This window comes from Sus scrofa, chromosome 2, assembly GCF_000003025.6.
Source record: "Sus scrofa isolate TJ Tabasco breed Duroc chromosome 2, Sscrofa11.1, whole genome shotgun sequence".
Lineage (NCBI taxonomy): Eukaryota > Metazoa > Chordata > Mammalia > Artiodactyla > Suidae > Sus > Sus scrofa.
This window is the reverse complement of record NC_010444.4, coordinates 56,168,914-56,189,946: the sequence shown is the minus strand read 5'-3', so window position 1 is coordinate 56,189,946 and position 21,033 is coordinate 56,168,914. Positions and strand designations below refer to the sequence as shown.

Below are 21,033 nucleotides of genomic sequence, written 5' to 3'. Positions count from 1 at the left end.
ATTCCCACCAACACTGAGGCACCTGAAATATCTCCATGCAGAGAGTGGCCAAAGATGGATGAAGAGATTGTTTACTGCTTCCCTTTCCTTTCTTGTGTGTGACTGTCACCTTTTAGGGGGAGAAAATGAGTGGTAAACAGAGTAAACAAACATCCTTAGAATGTATATAAAAAAAATCAAGAGGGGATATTCACGAGATTATGGCATTAAGTTGACTCCCAGAAAACTCCCAAAATTCTGTGAGGTAGATTGACCTTTATTCAGGATGGGTTGGCCCTCTGTGTGGTCACTAGATAAAGAACTAGTTAGAAAAGTATTTAGAGTTGTTGCAGGGGACCCAGGCTACCCTGACCAATTCTTTTACATTGACAGCTGGAAAGACATAGTCCTCTCTTGGCCACTTTGGTTGAAAGCCTGTCTGGAAGAAAACTGTAAAATCATGATGGCCCAAATGACAGCTTCCCCAAAATGCTGACCAGAATATGAGAAGCCCATTCTGTCTGGGGAGCCAGATGAAGTTCCCCTACCTATGCATGACTGTATCCCCCTGTTAATGCTGGCACTCCCTGCACCTATTGCAGCCAAAACCCTGCCATTTGCTGACCACACCCCTGAAGCCACCCCTCCCACAAAGCCTCCTGTGACAACCCCTACCATAGCCACTCTGGAGCCACCAGTCTTAACCCCATATACTCTGGCCCAAGGTGCCAGGAGGACCCTGCTGACAGTACTCCTTCTCATAGGTGCCAAGACGCCTTACAAATGCCACTGAGGGAAACTCAGGGGCCGCTCTACTGTGTTCGGGATGGTCAGATACAAGGGGGGCAATGTACTTTCTTATATCAGCCTTTTACCACCACTGATCTCCTGAACAGGAAGAACCATACTCCCTCATTCACTGAAAAACCTCAGGCTATGATTGATCTAATGCAACCCATCATCCAGACCCACAAGCCCACCTGGATTGATGGCCATGAGCTACTCTTGACTTTGTTCAACATTGAAGAGCACTGTCAAATTACTCAAGCTGCTTTAAAATGATTAGAGGAACATGCCCCACAAGGGATAATGAATGCACAGGATTATGCTCAGGATCAATTCCCTGAGAAAAATCCTCAGTGAGACCCTAATGATGCTGGGGGATTTAAAATACTTGAGCACTACCAAGAGGCTTTTTTAGGTGGCATTAAGGATGTAGGGAGGGAAAAAGTCTATGAACACGAGCAAAATCTCAGAGGTGCTCCAGGGACCTGACTAGAGCCCAAGCCAGTTTTATGAAGGGCTATGTGAAGTGTTCCAACGTTATACTCCCTTTCACCCAGAAGCTGTTGAGAATCAATGGATGAGTAATGAAGCCTTTGTTGGCCAGCCCCGGGAGATATTTGACATAAGCTACGAAAGTTAGAGGGCTTCACTGGAATGAATGCCAGCCAACTGTTGGAGGTTGCAATGAAGGTATTTGTCAACTGAGACCAAGAGGCATGACAGGAAGCAGACCAAAAAATGAAAAAGAAGGAAGACTGCTTGCCACCACCCTGGCGGATTGAGTGGGACACTCCCAGAGAGATGCCCCACAGGGCAGGGGTCAAGGTCAGAGAAGGAACTGACAAGAGGGACCACCTCACTCAGAGATGAGATTGGGATGAAATAAATGCACTCACTGCTGCCAGGAAGGTCACTGGAAGAAGCAGCACCCAGAATGGTCAGAAAAGTGCATCTCCTGGACACAGGAAGAGGGGCCAGATGACTCAAGGATGGTATCAACCAGTGCAGTGACCATATGAAGCCCCTGAAGACAGTTTTGTTGGTCTGGTTGTCATGGGAAACTATGAGGAAAACTAGGACAGACTGGGCTCCATTCTGTTAGTCCCCTAGGAGCCCATTGTCTGAATGACCATAGGAGGCTGGCCTATTGACTTTATGGTAGACACCAGGGAAGAACATTCTGTGGGGACCCAACCCCTGGGCCCCCTCTCACAGTGTCTTGTGACACTATTGTGGGAGCCACTGGCAACTGAACCCATCATCCTTTCTTACTACCTTGATGATGCAATTTAGGTGGCTATGAAGTCATTCATGAATTCCCATACCTCCCTGACTGCACTGTGGTTTCAATTGGTCAGGACTTATTGGGAAAGCTGCAGGCCCAGATAACTTTCAACTCCCATGGCCAAGCAGCCCTAACTCTAAGGAAAACAGGAGTAAAAATCATGACTCTCATGGTCACCTGAGAAGATTGGCACCTCTACAGTCTTATAGAGGGGCCTCAGCAGGGACCTAAGGCTACCCCTGGAGTACAGAGTGTTGGAGGGTCCCCATTTTAAAACATATTTGTGGATTTAACTGAGCTTCCCCAAGTATGAGGCTATAAATATCTGTATATCTTGGTGTATACTTTTTCAGGCTGGGTAGAGGCCTCCCCTACTCACACGGAGAAGGTACAAGAAGTGGTCTGATCTCTCTCTTAAAGAAAATCATTCCCCGATTTGGAATCCCAATCACCATGGGATCGGATAATGGGTCAGTGTTCATGGCTGAGGTGGTACAATTGGCACATCACCCCCAGAGCTCCAGGAAAGTGGAACAAGTGAACCAAACTCTAAAATTGCAACTAAGTAAACTGTGTCAGGAGACCCACCTACACTGAGACCAAGTGTTGCCAATTGCTGTGTTAAGGATTAGGCCAAGCATTAATAGACAGACATGGTTTTCTTCTTATGAGATTCTTTATAGATGCCCTTCTCCCATTATCAGGTACATATGAGGGAATCTAAAATAACTGGGCAACATTACCCCGATATAACATATGCAAGCTCTTGGCTCAAAACTAACCACTCCACACCATTGGATTAGGGAAACTGTGAGCTTGACCACAGGTGCCCACCCCTCTAAACCAGGAGATGCTGTATGGGTAAAAGAGTGTAATGTCCAACCCCTGAAACCCCTCTGGAGGGGTCCATTCACTGTCATTTATCCTGCAGTGAAGGTAGCCGAGGTAGTCCCTTGGATTCACCACAGCAGAATAAAACTGGCTGGGAATGCACTTTTGATCCATCAACACCATGCAAGCTTGACCATCCAGAGGAAGTGAATTGAAACATCAGAGGACTTAGAGGGATGCAGCCCTGCTCTGGTCATTCCAGAAGTGAGTAATCTATGCACAGCAGAAGCTTGAGGAGTCAGCTGACAGACAGGATAAATAGACTCATTTTGTTTTCTATTTTGGTTCTCTTACTGTGATGCACTGTCATCCCTTGTCCCTGTCTGTTGTTGTGATCCTTGACCTAATCTTGGCCATAGGGTTGATGGAAGCCACTCCAGTTGACTGAAAATGTGACAAAAGGCCTGGAACGAAGTTGACATAGACATCGAATGGTGGGACCCAGGTGGACTATACTGGATATGTAGAACAGCCTAGACTGTACTTCCCCCAAACTGGTCAGGATCTTGTGTGTTAGGATCTATTCTTCCATCCTTCTTCTGCTCCCATTTGCCAGAGTGGGACACTTGGGATTCCCAGTATATGAGGACTGGGAGCCCCAGAGAAAATACCATGTCCTACAGATTGGCAACTGGAAAGATGACAAATGGCTTCCTGAACATTTAATCCATTACTATGGTCCAGTCACCTGGGCAGAGGACAGGTCTTATGGATACCGTATTCTCATCTATATGTTAAACCACATCATCAGGCTACAGTCAGTTATTACAAATTTATTTGAGGGATAGTTTTCAACTATCAGGAGATTCAAAACCCTCATAGGTGCTGTGTTTTTAATTTGGGGGACTTGCTTGATCCTACCCTGTCTAGCCCCGCCTAGTTATAAAGTGTGTCTCCAACCTCATTGAGGCCATGGTCAAAAGAAAAATGGCCACACATGTAATGATGTTATGGAAATATAAACCCCTAAACTAAGGTGATGCCCTTTTACCTCAGAGGGGGCTCTGAGCATTAAAGAAGGGAATGTGGTAAGGGCTCTCCCAGAACAAAGGGAATGCAACTTGGCATAACCAGTGTCTGTGTGCACAAGTGTACCTTTGCAGAAGCAAGACATAATCAGTACCCATGTACAACCTCATAACATAGACCATCCAACCAGAATTTACAGAATGTATGTTATCTTATAAGGGGGAGAAAGGGACCAAAGTGTAAAAGGAAAACAATAATGAAGGGCATATAAACAGTGCCCCGCTGTGGGTCTCTGCATTTGGATATGAATCCACTGAGCCAGTGCTGGCTCTAGTAAATGCTGCTTCCTAGCAAAAAGACTTGGTGTCCCTTCTCTCTGTACAAGAATCCTGCAACATTTGAAGATGATTATTTTGCTTTTGTCTTCAATATAACATCTTTATCAAGATGTAATTCATGAATCATACAATTTATTATTTTAGTATATTCAGAGTTGTGCAACTATCACTACTATCTAGTTTTAGAATATTTTCACCATTTCAAAACCAAACTCTCTACACACACAAAAAAAGTCACTTATAATTTTCTCCTCACACAATTCCTTGGCAACCATGAATCCACTTTCTAGCCCTATGAATTTGCCTGTTCTGGACACTTCGTATACGTGGAGTGATATAATATATGACCTTTGGAATCAAGATTATTTCACTGAGCATAATGTCTTAAAATTTCATTCATGTAGCACAGCTATACTACAAAGTTTACTTAGGGAAGAGACATTGGGACTAAGGAGATTTGATTTTGAATTGTTTGCTTCTTTTATTTTTTGAAAACATTCTTGATTTATTTAACATGCATATATGATTATAAGGCTTATTATAATTTTTTGCATTCTGCATTTTTTAAAACTACACAGTGAATACTCAGAAAAAATATACAATATGGGAGGTGTATTTCTTTTTCTTTTGTTTAATGATTTTTATTTTTTCCATTATAGTTGGTTTACAGTGTTCTGTCAATTTTATACCGTACAGCTAAGTGACCCAGTCATGTACACACACACACACACATATATATATATATATATATATATATATATATATATATACATACATACATTCTTTCTCTCACATTATCCTCCATTATGTTCCATAACAAGTGACTAGATATAGTTCCTTGTGCTATACAGCAGGATCTCATTGCTTATCCACTCCAAATGCAATAGTTTACATCTATTAAACAAGTGAACATATATGACTAAAGCAATATTAACTGTTATCCAAAAGCTGATAAAACCTATAGCATAGCAATTGATTCATTCCATGGGTCAAATTGGTTTCAGTTACAAGAAATTTATTAATATATTTCTCTATTAAATTAAAAAATAATCATGTCCATCTTAAACCTCAGTACTTTTAGTAAAACCTAATAATAATTTAAGCTTATTACTACAGTGTGTATAAAATGTATGACATAACGTATAGTTCCAAAAATGTCAGAAATAAGAAAAGTGTCTTTGCTATTCTTTTTTCCTATTTAAATATATAAAATAAATTTGAGCTTTGAAATTGGAAGAAATGGTTATTATTAATAGAAGATTATGATTACACACCTGGAAATATATTAAAGCAGTAATTCATTAATCAGTTGTTACAATACCTGCATTAATCAAGTAGTCATAATCTACATATAATTAAACAGTTAATATCTATGAAATATAGTGGAGGAATTGATACATTGGATAGATTAGTTAATTATCATTTATTAACTTCCCTGGAAAATGAGCTATAATGCTGCAAAAATTAACACTCTGCAGTTTTTTTGTGGCACAACAGGTTAAGGATAGAGTGTTGTTCATGCAGTTGTTTGGGTTGCTACTGTGGTGTGAATTCTATCCCTGTCCCAGGAACTGACACACACAGTGAACACTCTCAAAAATCAATAAACAAACAAAAAATTACCACTTCTGAGTGAGGAGAGAAAAGGATATGTACTTGAAAAAAACTGGAAAACCATATTAAAAAATAAATTGCACAAAAAATAGTGAGGAAGAGAAAATACTTTCTACGCAAGAACCCATACTAGAAGCCATGAAGAAATAGAATTTGACTAGTTTAAAAACATCTCATGGACAAAATATCATTACAGAAAAATTGAAAACAAACAAACAAAAAAAGAAAATTGCTCATATCTGAGAAGCATGAGGCTGACTAGTTCTAAATTTCCTGATATATAGAGAGCTTAAAGAAAACATTAAAGATCAATAAAAATAGGGAAAATCACACACAATTAAGACAAATGGCTCACAAATGTATTAAAACTTGCACAACATGACAAATATATTCATTTGAACATAATAAAGCTTCATAGTGTTAAATAAAGCTGACTCATGATTAAAAAATTGAAATTTATTTTTATTGTTATTTCCCCCAACACACTTTTTTTCCCCCACTTTACAGCATAGGGACCCAGGTACACATACATATATTCATGTTTTTTTCTCCCATTGCTGTGCTCCGTTGTAAGTATCTAGACATAGTTCTCAGTGCTACACAGCAGGATCTCATTGTTAATCCATTACAAAAGCCATAGTTTTCATCCATTAACCCCAAGCTCCCAATCCCTCCCACCCCTTTCCCCTCCCCCTGGGCAACCACAAGACTATTCCCCAAGTCCATGTTTTTTCTTTTCCGTGAAAAGTTTCATTTCTGCTGTATATTAAATACCAGATATGAGTGATATCATATGGTATTTGTCTTTCTCTTTCTGATTTACTTCACTCAGTATGACAGTCTTTAGTTTCATCCGCGTTGCTGCAAATGGCATTATTTTGTTCTTTTTTATGTAAAAAAAAATAAAAAATAAAAAATTGAAATAATTTGTGTCTTTTGAGATTTTGTCACAGCTCTAGTGATAAATGAGGCAACTCCTCTAAAGTCCTTTTCTTTCAAAGTACAACCAACATTTTTTTTTAATTTGATTCTATTTACAGGGTATTTGCTTACCCAGTTTAAAGAGAAACACTATAAAATGTGAAGAAGCATGGACAGGAATCATGTTTCACCATGTCTGGGAAAATTTTGTACATATACTGAAGCTGCAAAAAATCCAGTGAAGTTCATGCCACTGATAGGTTCTGAATCTATTGCAACTCTAGTTGAATGTCTACACTTCGGTATTTATTTTCTCATTTTGTGTGTGTGTGTGTGTGTGTAATCTGTTTTGAAGCTCAGAAGAAGTAACAGGAGTGAAGTAGGCAGAGTAAGAGTATTATAAATATTAACTCTTAGTATTATGCTCTAGAAGCCCATAAAAAAAATGGTAGAAAGGAGAAGATATCATTAAAGAAACCCTCTGCCAGCCACTGTACTTTGATGTATCACTTCTAGAAAAATAGCGAACTATTGGGATATGAAGTCTGTTTTCATAAAATGAAGCATCATACAACAGAAGAGGGTTAAAGAGATCACCTCTGCAAAAATGCTTAATGACAACCTGGGATAAAATAAATCTGAGTGTTTACATAGCATAATGCATTCTAGTGTATAAATTTTAGGAATGAGGCTACCTGTATTCTAATCCTGCTTCTATCCTGGTGATGTGAGCTTAGTTTCTTAAGCTCACCACAGATCTGAGCTCTATGTATAAAGAGTATATAATGTGCTGCTTTGAACATGTAAGCATATCGTCACACATAGAAACATTTTAGAATGTGGCTAGTGAAGGTAAATGCTCAAGATCTCACATTCCTAATAGTACATTTCACCAACTATGAATCATTCTTGCCTTGAGATATCCTGCCAAAATGCAAGCTTTCTCAGGACCACTTAAAGAAAATGAAACACCAGTCTATAAAATCTGTTATACTCAGAAGGAATAGAGTGAGAGAGTGTAATGATGAATAAATTATCCTCCACAAGTACATAGATCTGACTTCTGAGCTATTAAAAAAAATGAGCAGTTAACATCAAAATTATCTATGGACCTAGAATATATTAAGAGCCTTGTCAAAATATAAGAAACTTAAATTTCATTCCAACAAATATCTGTTTTAGTTGACTTATTTAAATCATTAAAATAAAAGACTTTTCGTAATATGTTGGTTTGGTCAATGAAAAGTGTTTGCCAATGATTCCCACAGGTACGGCTAGGAGTCTTTTTGTTGGTGGCAGGAGTAAGGAAAGGAAGAGAGGACAGTGCCAGTTTCATCCTAACCCCAGGGTGAACGAGGCTATTGGAAGTCTGCTAATATTTTAAGGGACAAATAATAGCTTTATCATCCCCACAAAACACCCCCAAGAATGCATTGTTGATGCAAGGACATTCTTAAAACCAGTAAGAATTATTATTTTTAAACATTTTCTTTCATAATTTACACAAATGCACATAACCATTTTATATTGGGTTGTAAAATAAGTTGTCCATCATTCCAGAAGTAAGAATACTCTCTTGCAGGCCTTTTCTTACAAGTCTTTAATGAGCAGGGAAATGTGCTATAGCATTGGGGTTCAGAACATAGACAATGTGGGAAAGAGGCAGAATAATGTGAAAACAGACAAGCACATTCTACTTCTTGCCTGGTTTCAAAGTATAGGTAGAACAATTCATACCCCACCTGTGTCCAGAGTTTTATTTTAACCTTTCATGTGTTCAATAATACATTCAAAACTTCCATGTCTTTCTCATGTTTAAGTTATTTTGTGTTTTCTCTTTGCAACTCATATCTATTTCATTCCAGATCTTCTTTTAAGAAACATGTATATATTATTAAAACAATTTGCTCACTGTTTTTGCTTCATCAAAAAAAAAAATATTCCTTTCAAAAGTTACTAACCATGGAGAACTGTTAAGAACTAGGAAATACCACTTTTATTATGTCACCCTCTTTCAGCTCTCAAGTGTCTGTTGTGGTCAGTGTAGACATAGTGAAAGCCGAGCTCATGACCCACAACTCCTAACCATCTTACTTCAAATCACATCCACACACATTTCCTTATAAAGTATTCTACCTACACATTCCTTAGGCTGCTGAAATCCTGCTTTGTTCATCTGTTCCCTGGCTTTGAGGAAGTATTACTCTCATTTTGCCTCCTAAATAGTATCAACATTCCTAAGGTTAAGAATTTCATTTCCCACATTTCTTCAGCCAATCCACAGTGATGCCCTCAGAAAGAAGCATTAGTGTCTACCCTCATTTGGCCCAATAAATGCCATCTTATTTATTATAATTGTAGAGTAGGGAAATACTATGATTGCATTTGTTAACTAAGATGTAAATTCAGGGTAAATTTGAGGTAAATAACTCTATTATCAGAGGAAAGTTGGGATTGTTGCTGGGAACTTATTTTGATCGCCGAAACCTCCAAACTAGGCTTGAAAATGGACAAGAAGAAAAGCAAAAGCAAATTAGGGAAAATAAACTATTTTTTTCCAGTTATCTTACATAAGTTTAAGATAAAGAGTGTAGACATTTTGATATATATATATATATATATATATATATATATATAGCAAAATGATTATTGCATGTGTAATTAACATATGACACCTCACATAGTTTTGAGGGCTTTTTTTTTTTAATTTTTGTATGGTGAGAATTTTAAAATTTACTTTCTTAGTAAATTTCAGATATATAAAAATGTATGGTTAACTATAGTGAACCATGCTGTTTATTAGTCCCCAGAACATACAAGTCTTTTAACTGGAACTTTGTACCATTTGACTATGTTCACTCTTTTTCTCACACCCACTCTCAATCTTTGCAAAACACCAATATCTATTCTATGTCTCTATGCTGGCTGTTTGTGTGTTTGTTTGTTTTTTCACATATAAGTGAGATAAATTACTTTTATAGGGGAATAAAAAAGTTCTTAATATCAGCAGTTGCTATTCATGTCAAGTGCTAAGAGATATTTTTAAAAAGAGGAAAAATGCACACAAAAACAGAGGTCAAAATTTTATTGAACTCATTAATTATAAGGGAATCAGCAAGCTATTTTAATGGATTTAAAGGGAGGTAGAAAATTAAAGTGCCGCATATATAGGGGCAGAAAAGAAGAGTATATACAAGCAGATGTAAATGGGTCTGACCACAGAGTGATAGTCAATATTCTATAGAATGCACCTAATTTGTATTTCAATGAACAAGAATAACTTGAGTTATTGACCACTTCCTACAACTACAAGAAATGTAAAACACCTCAAAGATAATAAAATGTAAAGATGATCCAGTAAACAGACACACACACACGCATAGACATGGGTGTGTGCACACAAACACACACATAGTTTTCTTATTTCACAGTTTTTCATAGTTTTCCTGACTCTGAAATAAGGAAGAAAGGTTGAGTAGAGAAAATTATGTTTGTTAAGGATCTTTCTGTCAATGAGTTATTCTAGTTGCTGCTCTATGTATTGTTCAATTGAATCAAAATTATAATCAGATGAGAAAGGTCACTCTGGAAATGAGTAAACTAACACTTGGATAATTTACTCATTGAAAAGGAAAGGAATGGCTAGGTGAAATTTGTATTAGGGACTGATGGCTCAAAAGCCATGGCTTTTCACACTACATTTTGCACAATATAATATGTAAATTTCACTTGAGCATGATACAGGGCAAGGGCATTGATTTAGATAGAAACATGAGGTAGATGATTTGAACTGGAAGTATCTACCCCTTTAGTAATATTGCAATATGATCAGTGTAGAAAAGCAACCTCAATGGAAGCTTCCTGGTGTTAGTCTCACGTGGTCTCAAATTTCCTAACAGATGTGCAAGTGAATGGGAGAAAGAGCAGTGAAGAAATCAGAACAGGAAAACTTCTCAGGCTGAGTCTCAAGTTGTTTGCTTCTTTTTTTCCTTTTCTTTATTTTTTTTATTTCTTCTTCTTTTTTTTTAGAGAAAGTGATTAAAAGAAATGAACAACTTTACTTCTGGAAGCACATTCTTTCTCATGGGATTCACTGATATTCGGGAGATCCAGATCTTACATGCTGTGTTCTTTTTGCTAATTTACCTGGCTGCCCTATTTGGGAATCTTCTCATTATCACCCTCATCACCAAGGACCATTGCCTCCACACCCCAATGTACTTCTTCCTGAAGAACTTATCTTTTCTGGATCTCTGCCTCATTTCCATCACTGTCCCCAAATCTATCATGAATTCTCTGATGAATCACAACAGCATTTCATTCTTTGGATGTGTTTCACAGGTATTTTTCTTTTTCCTCTTAGCCACTACAGAAGTAGCACTGCTCACAGTCATGTCCTATGACCGGTATGTTGCCATCTGCCTCCCACTCAGGTATGACGTCATCATGAGCCACAGATCCTGTGTGGAGATGGCTGCCTCTTCATGGCTCAGTGGAGGACTCAATGCCATCCTGCATACAGCTTCTACCTTTTCCATACCCATATGTGGGTCTCCTGAAGTTCATCAGTTCTTCTGTGATGTCCCACAACTGCTCTCTCTTACAAGTTCATTTCCACAGTGCTGAAGTTGCCCTACAGAGAAGGCAGGTCCAAAGCCTTCTCTACATGCTTGCCTCACCTCCTTGTTGTGACTTTGTTTCTCTCTTCAGGGTTTTTTGCCTATCTACACTCCTTGCCCAAATATCCATCACTTTGGACTTGTTAATTTCAGTATTCTATACTGTGGTTCCACCCACTATGAACCCTCTCATCTATAGTCTGAGAAATAAGGATATGAAAATGTCACTAAGGAAACTGAGAAAGGCCAGATATTTTCAATCAAATTAGAAGAATTAATTTCGCATACATCATGATCTTTTAATTCACAGGCATACTTTTCTGAGGTACCTATGGCATACTCTGACAACAATATTAAATATGTGGAATTAAAATTATCATGAAAATTTTGGTTTTTGCTATAAAAATGGTGCTAGTAACCACTATGCCTGCTTATACCAAATGAATGGCAAAACCAGTAGGATTCTCCTTGGATTTGGTCATATATATGTTGCTCTTACATTTGGCATCCTAATGGGAAGTAATTTTTCTGTGACAAGTGGTAAACTGGGCAGGATGCTGGGGCATCAGATGTACACTTGGGCTCTGTCAACTAATTCAGATTTATGGTCACTCTTAGCAGAGGTGATATCTGAAATACCATGTGATATGATACATGTAATTAATTCTCAAATTAGAGGAAATAGGTAGATGTTATGTGATCCCTGCAAAACCCTGAATACACTAAATACTATTGAATTATACATGTTAAATAAAAACAGAACAGCAGTTTTGAATGATAATGAGGAATGAATCTGGAGAGTAGCAGAAACAAAGTGAAAACTGATTGAAATTAAAAGTAAACGAACCCCAGGACAAAAGGCAACAAAAGGTTAGAGAAGATGTGTGACTGATCCAAGATAGGAAACCACAGTGTTTTGTCAGGAAAGACAATGAGAAAGAGATAAGGGAAGAACGAGAGTAGGCAGAATGTAAAGAAATTGAAGAAAATTTTAAGAGCTCGAAATATACAGAGAGAGAAGTTTGATCAACTTTTTTTTATGAAGTGAAGACAGATACAGCAAATTTTTATCACTTATTTAATGTCTTAGATATGGTTTAGGAAATAAAAACAAAACCCAAGAAAATTAAGTTTGCAAACAATAAGTTTAGACCTCCAACTTCTGAAAATACAGACCACTATGATTTTTTTCTCTATTTCTTTATTCAAAATCTAGTGAAATATGTCCCTACTTTTTACAAGGTCCATGAAACTTCTTTTGCCACAGATTTGCTCCAGACTAGCTCAGTTTCTCCTATTATATGCTTCTTGAGAATTTTGTCCCTCTCTATTATAATGCTTATTCTAGTTGTAATTTGGCATGTATTTCTGTAAACCTGTGATAAATATCTCTTTATTTGAGTAAATTGCATTCTCCTCAAAGTAGGATTATATCTTCATGAATAGTTTATTGTGTGACCTAAAACAGAACTTCAGAGCATTTGCACTGTCTGTGGCTCTCCTGTGAGTTCAGCTGGGTCTTTTTAAGGCATGTAATCTCATTGTAGTAACTCAGAACAGTAAATCTGGATGATGAGGCTGGATAACATTAAGGATGAGTAAAATACTCAATGAATATTTAGCTTTAGGGACATTGAATAGAAGGCATTAATATAAGTGACAATGTCTATTGTTTTAGCTCTCTGCTCATCCGGTAGTATCAGCAAGACACCCAGAACAACAGTGGTAATAATGTAGAGCAGCCTCATGAATGTGAGAGCCAGACAGCCGGATGGAAAGGAGGCTAGTTGCTTCCAGCGGATGATTAGCCATTGTCCTGGGGTATCAGGTACCAGAACTCATGTAGTTCATGGGTAGATACTGTAAAATACTTTTTTGGTTGGGAGAAGGACAGGGAAGAGTAATTGATTTTATGCCTTCTGTCTCAAGAGAAAGAAATGATTTCTACGTAATAACCTTAGAAAATTTTATTATGCCTGATTCCACTAGAAGGCAGATTAAATTCCTGGTAAGTAATAGCATCTATTAAAATGCTTGCTTTATTCATCTGAAGTGTTAGAAAAGCTATTAACCCTAGGAGATTTGTTTTATTTCATCTCTCTTCACTCTAATCCTGGGCCTGATTTTCTGCTTTCTGTAGCCAAACATAATCTCATTATTTTGGTTCTTTTTTTTTTTTCCTCAAAATGTATGCTAATGTGTAGGTTTGTTAAGAAAATGCCATTACTCAATTTATTCCATGACCCCAGCATATCCTCCAACTTATACATTATCTGTAATAAGACTGACATTTTTTTTCCATTGGTCTGATTTCTAAGGTGAATTTTTTTTTGTGAAAAAATAAAAAGGCTTAAACTTACAATGTCCTAAATTCTTGACAACATTCTGATATAATACAGTGCAATATAATAAAAATTTTCTCACTTCTTCCACTTCTAATGAGCACGTCTCTGACATTCAACTGATAATGTTACATGAGCTCTATTATGGAGTGGCTATGTACATATAAATTATGTTAATAATAGCATTTACGTATATTTAAAATATTTTCTAGTAGGTCATTTGCACTTTAATTTTGTTTAAATTATAAATATATATATATTATCTATTTTTAAATGAAAATTATAATCTTTTCTTCATGCTACTTTTCTGCAGAAAGTTATTCTATATCATAAAATGAGGAAAATATCATTCTTAATTTTCTGCTTTTACATTTATCTTAATTTAACATACATAGTTTTTATTGTTCTGAGTTGGGGGTATGGGGCAATCTATACAAACATAACATTCACTTGTCCAAATAATAAACTCACTTATTCTAGAATCAGTAGTTGTATGGTCATTTCTCTTTCCAATAAAACATAAACATATATTTCTCATACACAAAATTTGCATGGGAGAATAGCCAACTTCTGTGTAAGGGGATTTTAATCTTTAGTTCATGTTTCTGATTATATTCAGCTCCATCATATAAATTTTATATCAGTTTCAACTGAACCACCATATAAATGGAGAAAATTTATATTTTCTCTAGAATATTCAAAGTACATTTTATCACTCATCAGATATTACATTTTTATTTTAAAAAGTTCACATTTTAATGTTATTTTTTTTACAATTTTTAAATATTTATTTTATATACAAAGAACTAACATTGTTTCTGCATAAGGTAGATGTCCTGGATGACCCATTCAAGGAAGCTTAGTCCAACTTGATGAAGCCAATATCCTTTGCATACTGGCAGAAGCACTGGCCGCTCATATTGAGGCGGTATTTCTGGATCAGACCGTGCCAGTTTGAGCAGAGGTGGCAAGAGCGAGAACCCTGACCAAATTTTCTCGGATGCCTCCAGTAGAGCTGCTGGTGACCCATCTTGCTCTCTCGGCTGCAACGAGGCAAAAGGACAGGCTTTGTTATAAATATTTAATTTTTTTAGGGATACCACATTTCCTTTTGTTTTAATTGCTTTTTTAGTGATTTTTATTTTTTCAATTATAGTTGTTTTAGAGTGTTCCATCAATTTTCTGCTGTACAGAAAAGTGTTCCAGTCTCTCTCTCTCTCTCTCACACACACACACACACACACATATACACACACGTTACTTTTATCACATTATCCTCCATCATACTCCATCACAAGAGACTAAGTATAGTTCCCAGCACTATGCATCAGGATCTCATTGCTTATCCATTGCATCTATTAATGCCAGATTCCCAGTCCATCCCGTTCCCTCCCTCTCCCCCCTGGCAACCACAATTCTGTTTTCCAAGTCCGTGGGTTTTTTATTTTCTGTAGATCGGTTCTTTTGTGCTGTATAATAGATTCCAGATAAAAGTTATACCGTATGGTATTTATCATCCTCTTCCTGACTTACTACACTTAGTATGAGAGTCTCTAGTTCCATCCATGTTGCTGCCGATGGTTAATTGATTTTTTAACAGCTACATCATGAAAACTTATAAGGTAAAAATTATAACCCAAATAATTCAGAAAGAGAGTCAGTATGTAAGATTATTAACAGTCACTGTACTATCAGAAAAGTTATAGTCAATGATTGAAGAAAAAATATAAAAATGTACTTGATATCAGAGATTTGCATGGAAAAAAATGTCTGTAATGAAACTTTGAAATTCCAGCATAACTCTTAGGACTGATGATGTACACTGTATTAGTGATACGAAGAATAGATTTTTTTTTTAAAAAAGTGTAAAGACAGCCAGCATCATTGAAATGAAAAGAACCAGTTTCATATGCAGCCCCCAAAGAGTTCCACAGTTCTTTCCCATATAAATACACTACACCATTAGGTCTTCACCCTAAAGCCATTACAAGCAGTGACATCATCTCCAGACAGGATTCAGGTAGAAAGATTACATACTAAGTGATTAAAGACATAAGAGCAGAAGGAAATAAATCTGTAGCTAGAATATTTGTTTGAACAGAGGCTTTTTAAATATGATAAATAGAGTCTAAATAAATAAATACTATATTCATACAAATTTAACATGCAGCTGATGTGCTGATGAAGATCAAACTAGTGGTCTAGAAGAAGGTCAGATAACAATATGTAAGACATAAAGTGAGATTATTTTTTCTTTTCTTTTTTTACCTTTGTGAGACTTGAAAGTTAGGAGAATAATTCCAACATTCATCTGTCTGTAGAGCTTCGTGGTGAAGAGAATGCTGCCTAAAAGGCAAATAAAATTTTCCCCTGTGTAAGTGAAATTACCTTATCTCACACCTGCCAAATGCACACTGCTGCTCGCAGTCTGTTTCCAGCTACTCCTTAGTCAGTAGTATCTACACCCTTAGCACATTTCAGTAAACCCCTATTTCTTAGATAGTTCCTTAAAAGTTCATTGGAGCTAGTGGCCACTTTTCATCCACTATCTGTGCTCAATCATTACTGATAGACTCTTTTCCCTTAAACACAACACACAACTCAATGTTTTCTTTGTCTTTCCAAATCCATGTGCTCTCTGAAGATCCATCCTTGATTGTGGTTGCAACCAAACACTGGATATTCTGTATTAGCTTACTGAATGGCAGCATACTCCATTCTTATCTTAATTTTGAGGTTATAAGAAGCTAAATCTCATGTCATTCTGAATGGTTTGGTGCAATATCTCACTGAATGTTATATATTCTCCTGATTTAATAATAAATGTATATATGATTAATGCCTGAAATGAGGATAATAATATGGTACTTAAAGTACAGCATCTGTATGTATTTAATAGCTAATAACAAAATATAGAATTTTCAGTTATAGGGATTTCATGAATATATATATTATACACACAATTTACAATTTCTAATGAATTTTTTTAGGAAACTATCTCTAAATTTATATGTAAGTATACAACATATAGGCACATACACTCACAAAAACATTTGATCTTTGACCAAATTTGTAGAGCTAGTGTTGAGCAAAGGTTTATGATATATGTAATCCTTAATGTTTTTGACAGTATTATCATAAGAAAAACTCCATATGGAATAGATACATGGAATATCATGAGATCTTTATATGAAGCATGATAAAAAAATCATCTGGTCCAAATCAGCTCATAAAATAGCTCTATGGGAAAAAATCTACAGACATTCTGTGATGTGTTAGAAAATTATTACTGGAAACAATATACTTCTTTTAGTTTACATGGTCAATCTAACTCAAAACATGACTGAACATTTACACATGCATAACTAACACATTCATTATAGGTCACATTCTAGTAAAAATAATAATTAGCCTAGTCCAAAATTCATTCATTAAACACTACTCTAGAATGTGAGAAAAATAAAATTTAAAAAATACAACAAAATGTAACAAAATAAAATAAAAATTTTAATAATGTGTGGGTTTGTCAATGAGGTCAAAGATGATACAGAATATGTCCCAGTCAGGAACCATGAGGTTGCGGGTTCAGTCCCTGGCCTTGCTCAGTGGGTTAACGATCCGGCGTTGCCATGAGCTGTGGTGTAGGTTGCAGACACGGCTCGGATCCCGCATTGCTGTGGCTCTGGCATAGGCTGGTGGCTACAGCTCCGATTCGACCCCTAGCCTGGGAACCTCCATATGCCGCGGAGCGGCCCAAGAAATGGTAAAAAGACAAAAGACAAAAAAAAAAAAAAAAAAAAAAAAAAAAAAAAAAAGAATATATCCCAGGCAGAATATGGGAAAAACATACATTAGGATCATACTGTGATTGTATTTTTTAGTTGATATGAGACAAAAATGTTCACAATAGAAGTATAAGACATCAAGATTAGCAATTCCTGATCTATTTAGTACAGAAGAGTTCCTTGCATGGTAGCCTGCCTACATAATTCCCACAAACTACCATAGCAACAGTGGCCTCTCAGTGGCAGTATAATGAGTCAGTAACACCAGTTTCTTTTTTAAAAAAGTGCATATTTTCTAGACATTAGAGAAATTTTCAGCATCATCCTTGAATCATCTTGGTCCTTCAAACAAGTTGTTTCAATCATTTTCTAACCTTTGGTGCAAGTTTCTTCCAAAGATGCACATGACAATATTGCAACTTCTTCCTGAGGGCAGAAGAGAAGGACTTGAGCAAATATACTCTTCAAATGTATCAAATTTGTAGATATTTTTCTCAGCATTTATTGGACTTGGCAGTCAAACATGAAAAAAAGAAGAGCATATCCCAATAACCATTATGTGATGGGACACATTTTTCTGTTCTGTACTCCATTTTTCTTTATAAATATGAAAGGAAAGAGTAGTCATTGTTACCTGTCATCAAAAGATAATTTTATTCAAGAAGAGCTGCCTGTTCCATGACCTAGAGAGCTTATGTCCACAATTTGTGTATGACTGCTGAGATTTAATCTTTACTTTCAGGCTCTGGCATTGGTTCAAGGTTAATAAGGTAATATTTTGCATGAGTTTACATTTATAATTGGTTAGAAATTAACTAGAAAAAAGTGGCCAAGGGTTAGGATGAGAGAAAGCACTTATTCTCTGAGGGACCAGAGGGCAACCTTAAATTCCTGGATTTAGGACCTCTTAGAAGGGTGGTTCTACTGGCTTCCATTTATCAACTTATCATAACAACTTTATGAATACATTCAAATTGTGCCCCTCTACTTATTGAATTATTATAACACCAAAATTTTAGTGGAAAATAGAATTTGAATTAATGTATTGACTTTAAAATTCTGGAACATCTATTAAGCCATGCATTCTGTTTTATTTCCCTTTAGTTCTACCTGAAAACAGGAGATGCCCTTTCAATTAAGAGACCAAAAACTTAAAACAATCTCATATACGTATATATATACACACTCCAATATCAAAACTTCAGTGTAACAGCAAACCAAAAATCTATAAATGGTACACACAGAAGTAAGAAAAATAAACTCAAATACAAAACTAAACATACTCATAAACGACAAAGGAAAGACTAACAGAATGGGGAGGGGATAAAAAAAACAAATCCAAAACAGTTAATAAAATGGCAATAAGAACATACATATCAATAATTAACTTAAATGTAAATGCTAAATACCCCAACCAAAAGACATAGACTGGCTGAATGGATACAAAAATAAGATCTATATATATGCTGTCTTCAAGAGACCCATTTCACTTCTAAGGACACATAGAAATTGAAAGTGCGTACATGGAAGAAAATACTCTACGCAAACGGTAATCAAAAGAAGGCTGGAACTGTCACTATATGCAGATTACATGATACTATACATAGAAAACCCTAAGGAATCAACTCAAAAAATACTTGAACTGATCAACAAATTCAGCAAAGGAGTGGGATATAAGATTAAAATTCAGAAATCAGTCACATTTCTGTATACTAACAATGAATATTAGAAAAGGAATATGAAAATACAATACGTTTTGAAATTGCACCCCCCCAAAGATAAATGCCTGGGAATACATCTGACCAAAGAGGTAAAGAACTTACATGCCAAGAACTATAGAAATTAATCAAGGAAATTAAAGAAGATATAAAGTAATGGAAAGATATTCCATGCTCCTGGGCTGGAAAAAGTAATATGTAAAAAATAGTCATACCACCCAAAGCAATCTACAGATTCAATGCAATCCTTATCAAATTACCCATGACAATTTTTCACAGAACTAGAACAAACAATCCAAAAATTTATATGGAACTACAAAACACCCAGAATTGCCAAGGCAATTCTGAGGAACAAAAACTAAACAGGAGGCATAACTCTCCCAGACTTCAAGCAGTATTACAAAGGCACAGTGATCAAGACAGTGTGGTCCTGGTAGAAGAATAGACAGGGAGACCAATGGAACATACTAGAGAACCCAGAAATAAAACCATACATCTTTGGTTAATTAATCTTTGACAAAGAGGCAAGAATATAAAATGGAAAAAGAAAATCTTTTCAGCAAGTATTGCTGGGAAACCTGGATAGCTGCATGCAAAGCAATGAAACTAGAACACACCCTCACACCATGCACAAAAATAAATTCAAAATGGCTGAAAGACTTAAATATAAGACAAGACACCATCAAACTCCTGGAAGAGAACATAGGCAGAACATTCTCTGACATCAACCTTACACATGTTTTCTCAGGTCAGTCTCCAAAAGCAACAGAAAGAAAAACAAAAATAAACCAATGGGACCTAATCAAACTGACAAGTTTTTCACAGAAAAGGAAACCAAAGAGGAAACAAAAAGACAACTGACAGAATGGGAGTAAATAGTTTCAAATGATGCAACAGACAAGGGCTTAATCTCTAGAATATGCAAGCAACTTATACAACTCAACAGCAAAAAAACCAACAGCCCAATGGAAAATTGGGCAAAAGGCCTAAATGGACATTTCTCCAAGGAAGACATACAGATGGCCAATAAACACTTGAAACAATGCTCAACATCCCTGATTATTAGAAAAATGCAAATCAAAATTACCATGAGATACCACCTCACAACTGTCAGAATGCCTATCGTTAAAAGTCCACAAATAACAAGTGCTGGAGGGGGTGTGGGAAAAGGGAACCCTCCTGCACTGTTGGTGGGAATGTAAGCTGGTACAACCATTATGGAGAACAGTATGGATATACCTTAGAAAAGTATACATAGAACTACCATATGACCCAGAAATCCCACTCTTGGGCATCTGGAAAAAACTTTCCTTGAAAAAGACACAGGCATCTGTATATTCATTGTAGCACTATTCACAATAGCCAAGACATGGGATCAACCCAAATGTCCAGCAAGAGATGATTGGTTTAGGAAGATGTGGTATATTTACACAGTTGAATACTCATCAGGCATAAAAAAAGAACAAAATAATGTGGTATATTTACACAGTTGAATACTCATCAGGCATAAAAAAAGAACAAAATAATGTCATGTGCAGCAACATAGATGGAACTAGAAACTTTCATACTAAGTGAAGTTAGTCAGAAAGAGTAAGATAAATACCATATGATATCACTTTTATATGGAATCTAAGAGATGGCATAAATGAACTTTTCCACAGAAAAGAAAATCTTGTACTGTGGAAAAGACTTATGGTTGTTAAGGGAGAGGGGATGGAGTAGGATGAATTGGGAATTTGGGGTTAATAGATGCAGACTATTCCTTTGGAATGGATTAGCAATGAGA

General features: G+C 36.3%; 2 pseudogenes; one reads left to right on the top strand and one right to left on the bottom strand.

Moving 5' to 3' along the window:
- LOC100517146 lies at positions 10,831–11,671 on the top strand (annotated as a pseudogene).
- On the bottom strand, positions 14,509–14,804 carry LOC100736624 (annotated as a pseudogene).